The sequence below is a fragment of the Taeniopygia guttata genome, chromosome 2, assembly GCF_048771995.1.
Source record: "Taeniopygia guttata chromosome 2, bTaeGut7.mat, whole genome shotgun sequence".
NCBI classification, from domain to species: Eukaryota; Metazoa; Chordata; class Aves; order Passeriformes; family Estrildidae; genus Taeniopygia; species Taeniopygia guttata.
The window spans coordinates 76,816,220-76,832,007 of record NC_133026.1 but is presented as its reverse complement, the minus strand read 5'-3'; the positions used below and the strand labels follow the sequence as shown (position 1 = coordinate 76,832,007).

General features: G+C 36.2%; 1 protein-coding gene across 1 annotated transcript in view; it reads right to left on the bottom strand.

Moving 5' to 3' along the window:
- The window catches only part of RETREG1 (reticulophagy regulator 1), a 64,795-nt gene that overhangs the window by 24,702 nt on the left and 24,305 nt on the right, over positions 1-15,788 (bottom strand). The gene's annotated exons all lie outside the window — the stretch shown is intronic.

The following is a 15,788-nucleotide window of genomic DNA, read 5'->3' as shown; positions in this document are numbered from 1 at the left end:
AAATGCCTTTTTACAAAATATTCTATTTTAATGTATTTGATGATCACACTCAGAAGCTGAAAAGCTTTCAGTACCAAGTCTATCCCTGTATTTCAGCCTTGGAACTTGATGTACTCCAAACTCTTCAAGTGCAGCTTTGGACTGTTCATTTCTTGGTCACACTCTGTACACAGAGAAGAAAAACTGTTTACTTTTACAATTCCTTACAACTCTTCTCTTGAACTCACTGAGGCAAGGAGGATAATATCACCTTATTTACTTATTCATAAGGAAGACCTGGAAAGATTAGGTTCAAAACTATACTAAATGAGTACCTATCTAAAAAGTCAAGGACCTGTTAGGTTGGAATTAGAGCATTTATAGAACACTTCAATACTCTAGAATTGAAGTGGTATTCTAGTGGTATCACTGCTCATCACTTTTGAAAATCATACTTGAGAATAGCATGAGTGTATAATTTGTGGAACTGTAATCACACGGAAGTATTTTGCTTGATATCACAAAGACTATCTAGAAAAATCATCTAATTTTTTGGATCATTCTAAATTCTTCTGCACACAAGGGAATTGGAGTTTGTATTGGCCCATCTGGAGGTTTCTTGCAGAACAGGTTCCAGTATATGTTGCAGCAGCATGAGATGGACTGACCTCTCCAAGAACACGTGGGTGGGAAGCAGTAGGTAAACAGAAGTACTGTACCGAATCAGGCCAAAGGGCTTTGGCATCTTGGCAGGAGAAAATACATTGCTGCCTTCCACAGATAGTCTTTCAGACTCCAGTTTGTGGAGAGTTGAGCCAGCAGTTATGCCTATATTTTAGCTATGAGTGGATTTACATCCTATGGTAACACCTAAAACATCTTGTGGCAAGGGCATCTGCAGCTTAACTGCACACTGTTTGGGAACAAAAAACCAGCAAACCCCCACCCAGTATTGTTTGTTTTGGTCTAGCCACTTCAACTGGTTTCCAAGATGTCTTACACTGGAACAGGCAGATGACAGTTAACTCTCTTCAGCTTTTCACAGTGATTTATTGTTTTTGCACACCATTATAGTTTGGGGTTTTTTGATGGGACTGCAAAATTTCGGGACTGGGAGACAAAGCTGTTTAGAAAAAAATCTTACTATTTTATATCATTGCTAAAAATCAGTTTTAAACTTCTCTAATATGGCAAACTCAAAGTGACTGGAATGACAGAATGAGAAAGGAAAGTATTTTCCTACCCATGTAATTTTTCAAGGAGATCCTTATTTCCTTGCTTAGTTGCAGTTAAGCCCTGCATTAACTGCACTGGACTTGAGTCATTCTTCTCTGTCCTTCTAAGTTCCTTCTTGCCAATTTTGAGGCCTCAACTCACATGACTAATCCATGCTTCTCTGAGCAACTTCTTCGTCTGAGCTGCTAGATTCCAGCCTTGCTGTGTCTCTCACTTCTTGCAGCATTTTCTGAAAAGTTACCTCCTCTTGGCTCTGTTGGTTCTTCAGCAGAAAGAACAACCCCTTCTACCTTACAGTGAATTCCTCCTCCTTGTGCTATTACTTCTGAAAGGAACATGAAAAACAACATACCTCCTGGTTTCGTAATCAAGAGGAATAAGATTCTATCTACAATATCCTCCTCTTGGTCAGCTCATTCATCTTTAAAAGCCCTATTTTACTCACCTGTTTTATTCATGTAAGCTCTTTCATGCCCTCAAACATCCTCATTATTCTTTTGTAAATTCTTCCTGTGTTTTACCATAACCAATTTAAGGCAAGAGAGACCAGAAGTGTCATTATTCCCAGTGAGAGCACACTATTATTTACTCATTTTGACCTCTTTTCTCATGCTCTGTTGGCTGTCATTACCACATTTTTACACAGAGCTTTCCAGAGTACCCGATCTTTATGTAATTTGGATAACTTTAAGAATAAATTGTTCTTACTTCTGCTTCTCTCCACCATCCTGTTTTCTACTAAGCTGACCTCTTCTAGACCTTTCTGAAAACTTCCTCGAGAGTTGTTGAGTAACAACTCTTTATTGTCAGGTATGAAGACACCCCAAAAGATGTGCTGGTATGTAGATCAGATTGACAGGCTGCCTGACATATTGCTTGATCAGGGAATCTTACCAGTTTTGCTCTAGCTGAGTACAGTCTTAGACTGAACATATATCATTATTATCAAGTAAATGGCCTTTTCCCCAAAAAGCATGGACATCTATGCAAAATTTTCCTTTTACTGGCAGGCAACAAAGACTGCACAGGTCTTCAGCAAAAAAGAAAGGAAATAAAAGCTATGTTCTTGCCAGAGACAAGGAAGCAGCTTCACTGAAAAGCTAAAAAGGATTGGAAGTAGTGTCACATACACTGTTTTACAAGCTCAGATAGATACTGATAATGCTGAAGGGTTTTAAGAGGAAGTTGGTGTGTCCCATCCAGGCTGCAAGCTTTCAAAGATTTTAATCAGCCTGTGGCATGCTTTAGCTAGACAACCAGCTCCAGAGATACTCACAACCACTGCTGCCTTCTATGTCTCACCTTGTTATAATTATTCAGCTCTGAATGAGTCTCACTTCCAATAATGTGAATGAAAAATAATGAACTCCCTACTGTGCACCTAAAGACAACCTAAAAATTCTCGACTGACATAAAAAAATTATATATAATCTACATATATGTAGATTATATACATATATGTAGATTATATGTTTTGTATCTATACAAAATTTATATATAATCTACATATATGTAGATCTAGATATAATATATAAATATATTTTACATATGTACATGTATAAATATATGTATATGTATAAATATATACATGTAAAATCCCACTTCCAAAAGAACATCTAGTTTAGCATTTTACTTTATGTAGGTGGTTTATACTGATGTTATCTTCAGCAAAAGCATGGGTTTAAAAATTACCATGATTGTCAAAGACATGTTTAGAATGAAAAATAATGTGTAATAACTTTAAATGCTATTGAAAAAAAAATCACATTATTAACAAAAATGAAGTCCTCCAAAATGACCTATTTCTCTTCTTTTTCAATTTAGGAAACTGAGTAAAATGATCACATTTCTGTGTGTCTGTAGACATGTGTACATTTATATATTTATAAGCACACATATATATAAGTATCTGTTTTACCATATTTCATTAATTTGAAAGGTGTGCCAAATTTTTCCATATTTTCAACCAAAATTTGCTAAAAGTTTTCTGTCCTGATTCTTTCTAGTCTATGTAAAGCTGAATTCAAACTGCAAATACTTGTTGTATTTACTTAACTTTGAGGTCTCTCCATACACTGCGAGATATACAAAGGAGGCTGGTTTTAAAAGAGAAGAAACCTTTTACACAAGCATAAATGAAAAATCAAATCCTCAGACTGGACCTGCTGGACCCGCTCAGTTCTTTGCTGGGGTATTATACCAGATGAAACCACAAACAGTAAGCAGTGTCCTAAAAAAGATGAAGACACCTATTACACACAAGCCTGGTATTTAGCTGTGCCAGGTTTAGGATTAAAAATAAAATGAAATGAAAAAAACATCTTTCAACAGTTGAAGACCAATAAAAGCAAAGAATAAAAGGGCTCAGGAAAATTTTTCTTTCTTCATGGGATTCTGCATTTTGTGCAGGATTCTTATTTGTACCTGAATGAAATAATTCACTGTTAAACATTTTTAAGATCACAAGCTTCATTTTCAGAAAAAAACACCCCAAACAAACAGCATTCTGTTTTGACAAAAAAAAAAAAAAAAAAAAGTAGTGCAATATTCAAAAAGCTAAACAAGATACCACATGCAAGAAATATTCACTGGGCAGAACAAAGCACATGAATATATATTTTTAGAGAATCATAAAAAATTGAGTATGAAAGCAAACTGACTAAACAGACACCAAAATCTGATTTGTATCAGCAACAATGAGTTGCAACAATGAGGTTTTAGTGTTTCTCACAAAGCACACATAATAATGCTCCCTGGTGCATCATAGTATTTCCAAGTTTCAAACACAAGCAGAAAGAGGAGTTAAAGGAAGTAAGAGACACTTCAACTGCAGTTTTAAAAGCAGATTATTAAATTTTAGTCACATGAAGACAGCAAATCTTGCTGTTTACAAATATCATGCTGGATCATGCTGGATTTGTGTGACAAACAGAGAGGAGCTGGAGACAGGAAGGTAGATCTTACCACTAAGGGTGAAAATCTCAACTGCTCTGTGACTTTTTGGCCATGGAATCTTGTTAAACAGCTATAAAAGAAACAAATATTTGGAGGCAAAAACTAAAAAACAAAAAACCACTAAACAAAAAACCCAAACCCACCTAGCAATGATCTCAACCATTTCTGAAGATAACTGAGTATTTTTACAAATTTTTCAAGAAACCTTTTATATATTGTTTCATGAAATTATTTGATTTATTTTACTGCATTTCTACCAAGGTACTAGTTCTCTCCTAGTTCTCATGATCTGTACTTCAGTCAAGTCATATTAAAATGCTTTTGCCCTAGGCATACATGCTACTCAAGATTCTGAAACCTGCCCATCTCCCTGTCTCTTTGTTTGTAGCACTCTGAATCTGTTTCTTCTCAGCAGTTGCTTTCTTTTCCTACTGACAAAAAGATTAACTATATGAAAGGCAGACCATAGAGCAAGATACTCACACCACATACTGAGAGCACCTATGTCTAAAAGATGTTGCTGGTATACTCACAGTTTGCTTAGATGACACACCATTATTTCAATGCTGCAATCATACTATGAACATGAGGATAGGAGCCAGTTTTCCACCTAATGATATAATTTCTTCTTTGGTGCAGAGTAAGAAAATCTCTCCAGAGAGAGATTAGTGCAATTGTAAGCCATAACTAGATCCCAGTCCAGATTACCAGCTCTGAATTAGACCTTAGAAATATAAGGATGAATAACTGCAGGCCTTCAAGTACAGTATAATGTGAACACAGCACACAGTTATATATAATTCATAATTTTCACTGACACCAACCCTATTCTTCCATCCCACCACAAAGAGCCAAACTTTGATTAATATTCAGAATTGCTAGCCGAGTGTTTTCATAGTAGGTATGAGTCATTTAGATTCCTTAAGCTTCACAGCCTTTTTCAATGCCTCTATAGTGGAAGTGAGACAGATGACTAAATGACTGCAAATGTATCAACTTATCTATTTGTTTGCTTACTATGTGACAAGACATGAACCCTCCAGTGTTTACATGTCCGATGGTAAAATTGCAATCATATTATCTCCCTTTAAATGAGCTTTCTTTTCATTAGAATTGTCTTCAGTATCAGTGTGGTAGATTATAAAACTATGCAACTGCCTCAAAACAAAAGATTACTAAATTATCACTAACATGACTCCATTTCAGAGCCATATTTTCATGTGATTGAGAAACTGATCATCTGTAGGCTATATGCCTATGCTACTTTCCAATTCCAACACTTAAAACAGCAAGTCAGCAATTCAGATATACTATAAGAAAAACAGAAACATGTACATTTATATAAGCAATTTTTAAAGTATTTACAAGCTGAAATCAGGGAGAAGATGTCAGAGTACATGCCACTTTAGAATGCATGTATTTGTGTATGCTGATCAATAGCTGGTTTAAAAAAAATAGAGGAACCTGTTACCACAGTTCATATTACATTTTGACCTCACATTATAGCCCTACCAGCTGAAGAGAGAAAGCAGACATAAACTTCTTAAATGCTAACACCAAAACTTAAAGAAAATAATTCTACCTAGTATCACTTGTGACAACATAGAAGGGTAAGATACGTAATGATGAGAAGCACCAGCAAGAAATACATTATACAAAGCAACAGTATGCCATCCCACAATGGCAATTCATACACAATTAGAAGCTGGGTAAGATGGTTAATTCTGAGTGCACTGGTTAAAACAAAGCTAACTTTATCCTGAAGTGACTTCGTAAACCAATTTCTTCACAGAGCTTCTCTAACTTGGATACTTGTCAAACCCAACCATTCTGCTCTTTTAATATCCAGCCCTCTGTTTAACATCTGCAAATTTAAAGCAATGGGAAGCCAATGCATCACCATAAAGCTCCATGGAAAAGGCAGAGGGGTAGCCAAGCTGCAAGAGAGAACTCAGCACTCTCCCACAACCACACCCACCCCCCAAAAAACTACAGTCAAGTGGCACCTGGGCTAGTAGAAGTCAAGAAGGGTTCAGACAAGGGATGATGATCAGTGAGGACCTGCAGCTTAACCCGTTTGTCAGCAAGGGCACCTGCTGAGTTGTGACTGAGAGGAATCCCCCGAGCTGGCCAGGCGAGCGCTGCCAGAGCACTCAGCCAGAAGGGCAGAGCACCCGATAATCTTCACCCGTTGGAGAGGATGACAGGACCCATGGCATTCTGCTGAGGGTCTGACAGAACCGCTGGAAAGCCAAAACTAACTTCAGTTAGGTAGGCTTTTGTCCCAAACACAAATTTGCCATTCCCTACTCCTTTACTATTCATTTTTATTTAAATTCAGGGCATTTCAGAAGGTGGTTTAGAATACAGGTATAGACCATTTGTATTGTACAGCACTACAGCTGCTCTGGTCATCGCTAAAACTTCCTTTTCTCTCATTTTTAAAGGGACATAAAAAATGTATAAATAATGCTTTTTTATTAAGTTGTATGAAATACATTTTAAAAGTGCAATTTGCTGCTAGAAGACTGAAAAATTAAGCTTTCAATTTAGAAGTTACTTATATATAAATTTGTACATACCTATATAAATCTGTAAAACACACAATATTTCATCACAGCTTTTGCTCTTTCCTTTAGAATCTTGAAAAAAAATCATTGACCCCATCTCCCTGGATGTTACTAAAAAGAAGGGAAGTAGGAGGGTGGGAAAACCCCCTCTCTACTCAGTCGTTCACTTTAATTCAGCGAGGTGTTTTTTTCATATTAAAAAACCCAAGAGAAAAAACCACAAAAAAACCGTCCTAAATCCAAAACAAAACAAAACAAACCCACAAAAAAAAAAACCCTCCAACCCCCCAAATAATTTATTTGGGAAACATTCAGAGCACTTTAAATACATAATTTTTCAACTGCTTTTCAGGTAACCTCCAGTGCTTTTCACCTCCTTTCAGTGACTATGAAAGCCCCCAAAGCATCTATTAAAAGTACCTGTTACAAAAGAAAACCCCTCTTCGGTATGTTTTGAGTTTGATTATTGATTGAAGAAGTAAGTATTTTCCAAGGTACATCTGCAAGATTTTTGAGCAAAGTATTTGACACTTTAACAAAAAGTTATATTTATGTGTCATTTTCAGAAACTTTTTTTCTGTGTATCATCATATTGAGTTTCTAGCTGAATTTGCACACTTTGAGAATTTGATTATAATTAAAAATATCTGATTCAGCTAACCAGTTAGGACAGAAGTTATCAAGGTACACATTCTAAGAAAATTGTCTGCTTATGGTGAACACAATGAAAACAGCTTGTTCCTGTGCAACCCTGACATGAGAACTTCATCCGGTAATTGTTCAGACATATCTCAGTTTGTGTTCTGATGCAAGCTACACATGTTTAGAACAGTATTTTTTTAATGATCAGACATGCAAACCTCAGATATTGTTGCTCTTATTAATTATATTACTCTGATCTCACGCCTGAATGCATGATGTTAAGGTACACACTGACCTTGCAACTTCCTTGGAATGTGGTGGTAGCAACAGATACTCCATCTAAAATTGAGCAACAGCCATCTCACGTGGCCTTCTCCGATTTCTCAGAGTTTAACATTTATATACAATTTATATACAAATGCAGATATAAATAGTTACATTTATTTCAGTCTTACTGTGTCACTTAACTGAATAAAAAGTCAGTGCTTGGGTATTACCACGACCAGCTAGACTGGGCCTGCCCCCATCTAGCTCTGTGCCCTGTCTTAAACGCTTGCCAAAACTGAATACTTGGGGACACCTAAGCAACAGAATAAAAATATGGGATAATACATAATGATAGCTCCATAAAATACAACAGAGCTTCCAACAATCTACCGCTTAGGAACTTCCAAATTCAGAGGTGGTGATTTTCTATTTAAAAGCCTTCCATTAATTTTCTTTTAAAAATCTGTCCTATAATTTATATTTAAAATCTATCTATAGTTCTAATATTCACAACAATCATGTGTCAAGGATTTCTGAAACTTATTACACATTTTTATTTTTCCTCACCTTTCTGCCTGCTATTTTGATGTCTCCTCATTCCAAAAGTGTGAGAGAGAAGGCATATTCCTTGTCGTATTTTGAGAGACCTCTACTGTTTTCTTTAATTATTCATTTTCTCTTTTTAAAAATACTACCTCATTTACTTGTTCTTTATAAGGAAATAGTTCTGTGTATTTGATCTACCTTGTCGCTGTGCTCTGGATTATTTTCTCTCCTGTACTGTTTTCTGGAAGATAGCAGATCAGTCCCACACAGAGTATTCAGGATTTGGACATACAATAGGTTTATGAGAGTGGCATGTGACTGTCATTGCTTTTTCCCTGCATGCCTTTTTTACTGATACTTAAGAGCAGATTTAGTCTGTTGACCAATGCTGCTTTTGTGAGACCATATCTTATCCATGAGTGGTTACAGTCACCTTCAGACATTTTATATGTGAATTTTGTACTGGTATTTCTGCATAACTTCACAGTAATCTACACTGAATTTCAGATACTACCTTACCAGGAAAGAATCCTGTAAAGATCTTCTGGAATTCTTCATAGTTTATCCTTAATTTTCTTGAATAATTTGGTAGCGGGCCATCCCACTACTCACTACCTTTTCAAATCACTTATGAATGCATTTGTCAGAACAGCTCTAGCACAAATAACAGATATTTTTTTATTCACTGTGAAATTCTCTTGAGCATTACCTCTTGCTATGAACTGAGCTACAGTAACCTCAATGGCCACAACTACATCAGTTACCTGTTAATCATACTACTAATCCAAGCACTCCGTAAAAAAAAAGGCTGAACTTCTGAAAGAGGACCTAGCAAAAGGAAATGTGTGTCACATGGTTCTGTGGCCATAACATACAGGTTGACTTGGGAGAACGTGATTCTGCACTACAGCAAATATTTATCTCTGAAAATTTTAATTAAACTGGTCACCTTAACATGTCTGATCACCTGTATCCTTTGAGTGTGGAAACTTGCAAAACATGCAGAATATGAGCAGAAACTTTCTGTTTCCCTTCGTGTGAAAATAAAATACTTATAGCTGCCTAGAATTTATCTTCAGTGTTATTTATACTTTTAAACATTTGGAATATTAATTTAAAAAGTTTTAAAGAATGAAATATATTTTAGTAAGTAAACATGTAACATCTCTTGTGTCAATAAGGAATAAGAGATGAACAGGAGACTTGGAAGGAATACCGTGAAGTTTGTTTCAAAACAGCTGAGCTGTTTTACTCAACTGTATGTTGAAACACCTAAAAGAGTGTAATATGTTATTCTGCTGATAGGCTCACATGCTTCAACAAAACTGTGCCAGGACATTCCTTCCTAAATTAGTGACTAATCAGATGCTGGGCTAGGAAGCACACTCTCACATGTTACAACCACCCAGACATCTGCAGCATAAAAAAAAAAAAAAAAAAAAAAAAAAAAAACAAACAAAAAAAACCCCAACTACAACTATATGTTCTTGCATCCCCTATAAATAATTTCCATCATGCGTTTTGTAATCTAATGCTTGCATTTGGCAAGCCAGATGCAATTAAAGGTCAAAACCTGACTACTATCGAAAATACCTGACTACTCTACTTCTTCTGATCTTTCTCTTGACTATCACCATTCTAAATATTCTAAGCAAGGATGTTCTCTTCCCTCCATATCAATAACTAATATATATTTCTAAATACTAGTATATATTTCTTGTTTCATTGATCACAAATGTTTCTTGCTTCTTTTATCAAGTTCTCAAATTAATCAAAATTGCTTGCCTCTTTTTCTTTCTTATTATCCTCAGATATCCATTGTCCTTTAAAAATTGTTTAGAATTTGGAAACTTGAAAGAAATTAACTCAATAGGCTGGTAGGAGACCAGCACTATTTTGTTGTTTTTGCAGAACAAAGCCTACTCTAAAAAAAAAAAAAAAAATATATATATCTCAAAAGCAGCATTTCTGCCTACAGGAAACAGTTAATACAGGCCAATATTAAAAGAGGATAAAAGCTACTTGTATTTGCAGGAGAAAAACATATTTTTCACATGTTTAGCATAAGACATTCCATCTGCTTTTCACACAGTCTTTAATGATAATATAAAAACACAGAATATGGTTAAGCTTGCTACCTATTTTTATGGAGATTTTAATCAACCATCATTAGACTTACATTTAAGGAAAACCATTCCAAAATGAAACAGTCCAATTTTCTTCTAAATACTAAAACGAATCTCTCTATTTAAGGTAAAACTGGGGGCTCCCTGAATGCTATAGTTTATAAACACCCTTTAAGATGACAAGTCAAATGACTTCAGGATTGCAAGTTATCTCTCACAGTTGTTCAACTGTTAAGATGGAAAGTGGTAAGAATAGAATAAAAACACCAATGGCAAAAATATTACATGTGCAATGGAACAAACATAGCACACAGGACATGACCATTTTAACATTATTCTTTTCACTTAAATTTACTCCCTACCCTTTGAAAATGTCAGCTTTGTGAACTTCTGATGAGCAATTTGAGGTCTGTCATTCCATTCACACTCTTGCACTCATCAAAAATGCAGTCATCCTTTACTTATGATCAGTTGGTACTTATTGCAACAATATTATGCTAGTTTAGGCACTAATTTGATGCAACCCACCTAATTCTGAATTAATGTACATTTTAAAATACATTAGAAATGTGAAAAATAGCAACATTATGTTTGCAAGCAAAAAAACCTACGAGGCAGACAAACATATCCAGCAGCTCTGTGGCAATCTGACAGGCTGCTTCCAGACTATGCAGTAGTTACATTTATGGTGTAAGCCTACAAAGACTTAGAAAAAGGATGTTTCAACTGTACGTCAGGTTTCTGTTCTCTTTCGCAAGGCTTGGTACTTCAGTACTCTAAAAAAAGTACTATTACCTGTTAACCAATTCACACTTAGAACAATGTGCAGCTAAGGTCTGACTGTCTAGACATCTTACTACATCTGCCTAAGCTCTTGAAGTCTTTAAACTAGAAGAGATAGTCAATGTCAATCACATCCCTGGACAGGTTCTCATATAATGCTATTTAGGCGGGCAGCCAAATTAGGAGTGTATCCTTCTACACCCTGCGCTGAAGCATTCTATTTATATCAAAAATTTGTAAATAGAAACAAGTTAAAAAAAAAAAAGCAAAACAAAAACAAAACCCCAAAGCAAAGTATTTATACTGAAGTGCGGTAATATTCAGAATTGACAACAATATGTAAATGTGCCTGCCATTACTGACAATTTTCAAGCAACTTGGAAAAAAAATTGGGAAATAATAACAAACGCTATGGTTAGCATGAGAAAGCTGACCTGTTTAAGAACAGCCAGAAAAAAAAAACCATTTCATTAGATACAGGAGGCAACCAGATGTTACCCCTTTTAATTCATTTGATACTCTCTTGTTGCACTCCACAAGATCAGTTGCTTGCTTTTTTCAGGGACAAGAGGTCCCTGAAAACTGAAAAAGTAATCTAAGAAGGATAGTACCAGCACAATTTCTCTGCAGTTTTTTAGAAAGATTTTCTCTACAGAGATGTTCACAGACTTAAGTCAACTCATGAAGGTGGGATAAGAAAGTATTTTAAGAGAAGCTTGTAGCTTTCATTGTATGACCAAAGTGTGGCCCACATCTCAAAACAGAAGAGAATATGGTTTGTTTTGCCTGTAATTAAGATTTTAAAAGTTTTAGCTCAGTTGGTAAAAAATACTGGTCAATATTGCTGTATAAGTAAGAAATATGAAAGTATTAAAAAATGAAGGACACCTCTAGACTCCCTTCCTGAAAGCTGGGAAAAATTGCAAAACAGCAGGCAACCACACCTGTTTGCAGACACAAGTCTGCAAATTCAAATGCAGCACTTGCCATACTTGCTCTTGTCTAAGATGGAAGAGTAAATCTAAGCACTCCCTACTGAGAAAGCACAAAGCTGAGACAGAGACAAGCAGCATGGGAGAGCTTCAGAGTAACACTAACTGTTTTAGCAAATTTCTCCTTGTGAATCCCTGGTTTGTTTCTCCACTCACCTCCCTCTCTGCCATTTTCTGTATTTGCTTTATAAATTTCCTTTCAACTCCATCATTTTTAAGAAGTTCCTTTATTTTCAAAGTGCTAGAAAAAACTGAACTAAAAAAACCCTCAAATACTTCAATTCTATGAATCTTCTACCTAATGTTTGGTAAGTGCTGTGATCAAAATAAACATTCTATCATCACAATAAACATAGTGACAAAAAAAAAAAAAAAGATGTGAGAAAGCTGAGATGATGGCAGGCAGCACTGGGGAGGTTGCAATTTTTCCCCAGTGATGACAATACAGGTGGCACATGACATGCCAGTGAGCATGTCAGAACTGGGTCAGCTCAGAATTAGCAGTTCTCAGGTTGTTCACAACAGGCAAATCCACCTGCCTGTGCTCCAGATGCCATTAACAGAACTGCATTTTAGACCAAGTGGATCCAGAAGCAAAACACTCACAAATAACTGAACCATAACTGCAGCTCCATACTTTAAAATAGCAAACATGGAATAGAGCTGGCTTTACTATAAGTTGAACATTGCTGAAGAAAAAAATGCACTATATTTAAACAAAAAACGATGAACAAAGGCTGAATATCCATCCTCCCATCACCACAGACTATGATCACATTTTCCGACTGAGTGTAGCATTTCATTTTTACCAGTGTGTAACAAAGGAAATTAATTACTGAGCCACTTTTGCACAGATTGCAGGACACCCTGCAGTTTGCACAGACTGCACTTATGTCAGGTATTTATTTCACATATTTAATCATGGATACAGAGACTTCACTTGAACAAAATATTGCAAAATTTAAAAAAGAAGTATTTCAAACTTAGTTTATTTAAGTATAGTAAAAATACACATCTCACAGTACCCCAATGAACTTTTTTTTCCAGCATGGAGGAAAACTGGCAAAATCACAGAACCATTTAGGTTGGAAAAGGCTTTCAAGATCATCCAGTCCAACTACAATGCTAGGTATAAGGATCTTTTGAAACCTCCACATGAAATTGCCTTGTGTTCTTTCATGATATTAATCCTTCTGGCTTAATAGAGGAATAATATTTGTTTATCCTTGAGAAGATACAAACAGAACACACACACACCCTAAAAAGCTTTCAAACAATATGTTTAGAAATTATAACTGAAATCACCTATTTGTGAGATTAGCAAGATCAAAAAAACAACTGTCAAATCAGACTGTGTGAGGTGATTTTTTTGAATCTTAAAATTTTAATTAAATATTTGTGTAAGAACACTTCTGTTACCAGAATAGAAGAAAAAGATTTCACAGAGGTACACTACAGCAGTCTTCCGATTGATTCCTTGGTATCTCAGTATTGGAACTCCAAAATAAACAATATGGAATGCTTTCAGAATTCTCTAAATAGAACTAAAAGTTTTAAATAATTCTGAATAATTTTGATTACAACTAAGCAGTGGGGTACAGGAAAGGACAGGATTGTGGGACAAAAAGTAGAGTAATAAATTTCTCTAGGAATTACAGTTTATGAAGTAAAACTAGAAAAAAAATGGGCTATCCAAGCAATTTTAGATCAACTGCTCTCATCTGGATATTAGAAAGATACTGAGCAAGTAAGTAGCAAAGCTAAGAAGCTGTTAAAGCAGTCAAGGAGAATTACTCAGCATCCAAAAATGGAAAAAAAAGGAGCACAGCCTTTTTAAAAAGCACACAGCCTGCCCTGAAGATGAAAGCATACATCTCAACTGCTACAATGCTTTTGAAATTCTGCTATATGACACTTAAAAGCAAACTGGAAAAAGAAATACAGCATATATGCAATCCCCATAACTCCACATTTAATTGAAAAGTTATACCAAAGGGCAAGGGCAGGGTATTAGAAGTGCCTTGTTATATGAGACTGGTATGTCCTTAACATTTTCATTCAGTATTTGCCTTAATCCTTCAGATGAGTGAGTTGCAATACCCCAGGAGGAGTGGCAGACACAGCAAAGAACAGAATCAGGGTTCAAAATATATAAGAGCTCAGAGTGGGAAATGGCACAAAATCAACTACCCTAACTTGTCAGGAACATGCTGTATTTGACAAGCCAAGTGCATAAATGCAAAATGGGAAACAACTTATTAAACAAGCAGTGCAGTGGAAAAGGATAATGTTTCTACTTGAGTTATTTAAAAGTCTTAGAAAAAAAAAATCTATGCCTGTGTCCTAGTTTAGGGCAAATTTGGGGAAAACCCTCTGAAAGGAGCCCCCAGGAAATAAACCCCCACGGCCCCTCCCCACCCATCTGGTTCAGGGAAAAATTTCCTCTGAGAGAGAAGTGGAAAAGAACCTGTTTATTCAACGAACAAAGCACTCCCCAGCACCAAAACAATTAACAACACCAGATGACAACAAAACTCTTTCACCACTCTGAAGGGATGAACAAATCCAGAAAGTCTTTCCTGGGAGTGGTCGCCCGGGTCTGGACGCTGGGGATTGCTCTCCAGCACTGGGGATGGCTGCTGCAGATCACCAAATGCAGGCTCCTGGTGTTCCTTGGTGTTTCCCAGATCCCAGTCCAGAGCAGGTTGGATGGTATTCAGGAAGAGGAAAGGAAAAAGCAACAGTCCAGGGAAAGAATTGGACTGCTTAGCTAACCTAACAAGGAAGCAAGCAAAGCAAGAAAGCAGGCAAAGCAAGCAAGCCAAGCAAGCAAGCAAGCAAAGCAAAGCCAGCCAGCCAGCCCTAGCCTTTTCTAGACAGCAGACCATGGGGGGAGGTGAACCAGATGATAACAAGGCAAAACAAACCTTCACTTTCAGAGTCAGTTCTGAAAGCACAGAACATAATATCAAATGTAAACAGAACACACCATTGGAGATACAAACACCATAACTTCACCCTAGGACAGCCTGAAATGCATTTACAAGACATTTACCATTTACAGCACCAGTCATGTGTTTAACATGATACTGATAAGTGTTTACTGATGTTGCTCAGTTTGAGCATCATGCTCAGAGCAATACAGATACTCATATATGAATAATGAGAGTTTCTGTAAATATAACCGGGTTAGAATATATCCTTGTATAAAAACAGTTAAAAAAGCCCCAGTACAACTCTGCTGGTCCTTGGTTTCTGCTCTTACTTTTTCAGAAGTTGCTTTTCTTGCACCCAAAATAATGTCTAACCTTTGTGTTTAATTAATAGGAACAGAACACAAGGAAGGCTTACAGAAAGAGGAATGCAATAATTTTTTTGGTAATTCTAAAGAAATGAGATGATTCCAGCATTTTCTCCTCATCTCTTCTGTGCACCCTCCATAATGAAAGGTGAGCTGAGCTTCTGGGGACAAGACAGGAAAAGGTCTTGTGACAGCTAAGATAGAATTGAGATATAACCAAATTACTAGAGAACCACAGAGAGTAGGCCTGACTTCAAAAGTTTGCAAACCACTCTATGTGAGAAGAAATTGGTTATGTGCACTATGTAATTACTGGCAAATAAAAAAAAAAATAAGATAAACAAGGCAACTATTTCTACCAGTGAGATACATGGCACCTCCAAATGCTGTG